Source organism: Arachis hypogaea, chromosome 19, assembly GCF_003086295.3.
Source record: "Arachis hypogaea cultivar Tifrunner chromosome 19, arahy.Tifrunner.gnm2.J5K5, whole genome shotgun sequence".
Taxonomy (NCBI): domain Eukaryota; kingdom Viridiplantae; phylum Streptophyta; class Magnoliopsida; order Fabales; family Fabaceae; genus Arachis; species Arachis hypogaea.
The window spans coordinates 88250136-88251153 of NC_092054.1; the positions used below are offsets into that span (position 1 = coordinate 88250136).

The following is a 1018-nucleotide window of genomic DNA, read 5'->3' on the forward strand; positions in this document are numbered from 1 at the left end:
GTTGTTGATTCAATTGCATCTGCTTCAGCAAGTTGGTCATTTCACAGATACTCTGAGTTAGAGCAGCAGTCTCTCTGCTAGAGGATACTTCTACGACGGCTTTTGAACGGCCTTGTTTCTGCCTGTGATTTCGAGTAGATTCAGCTAAGTCGCTGATCAATTTCCATGCCTCATCAGTGGTCTTGTACTTTTTCATAGACCCATTGCTAGCACTTTCCAATGTGGTCTTATCTTGGGGCCTCATGCCCTGTGTGACGTAATCGAGCAACACTATCTTGTCAATCATATGGTGGGGGCATGCTTCCAGAAGATTATTGAAGCGCTCCCAGTATTCATAGAGAGTCTCAGATTCGTCCTGAACAATCATGGAAATGTCTTTCCTCAGTTTATCAGTAACTTCAGCTGGAAAGAACTTTTCCAAAAATTCTCTTCTAAGTGTATCCCAGTTGGATACAGTTGCTGCGAGTTGAGTGTAGTACCACTCTCTTGCTTTTCCCTCAAGAGAAAATGGGAAAGCTTTCAATAAAATTGAAGTTTCATCTGCACCATCACGCCTGACAGTAGAACAGGCTGCTTGAAAATCTCTTAGGTGCTTGATAGGCTCTTGAGCAGGTAAGCCATGAAACTTGGGCATCAAATTGAGCAGTGTAGTCTTTATTTCAAAGTCTATAGCCACCGCTGGGTGATGCGCTTGAAATGGTTGCATTGTAAAATCAGGGACTCCAGCCTCCTGGATAGTAACTCTCCTAGGTTCTGCCATGTCACCTACACGCAAATCAACCGAATCAGTAGAACGAGGGCTGGTTTCTTCCTTAAATGGCGTTTCAGATCCACCCTAAGAGAGGACTAACCGACGCCAAGCTTGCCTTATTCGTGAAATAGTTCTTTCAATCTCAGGATCGAATACTGGCAAGCTTAGATCAGGAAGTGAACGCGTCATCTAGCGAAAAAAAATAAGCAGCTCATAGTAGCAAGATAAAATAAAATGCAAATAAATAAATTCCAATTAATAACTTTA

The 1018-nt window shown here is 42.5% G+C and overlaps 1 non-coding gene across 1 annotated transcript; it reads left to right on the forward strand.

Annotated features, from left to right (window-relative positions):
- The first annotated feature begins 280 nt into the window (after nt 1-280).
- LOC112781248 (small nucleolar RNA R71) lies at nt 281-388 on the forward strand. Its single transcript, XR_003192035.1, has one exon. It is a non-coding gene; the product is annotated as a small nucleolar RNA R71 (small nucleolar RNA).
- The last annotated feature ends 630 nt before the right edge of the window (nt 389-1018 follow it).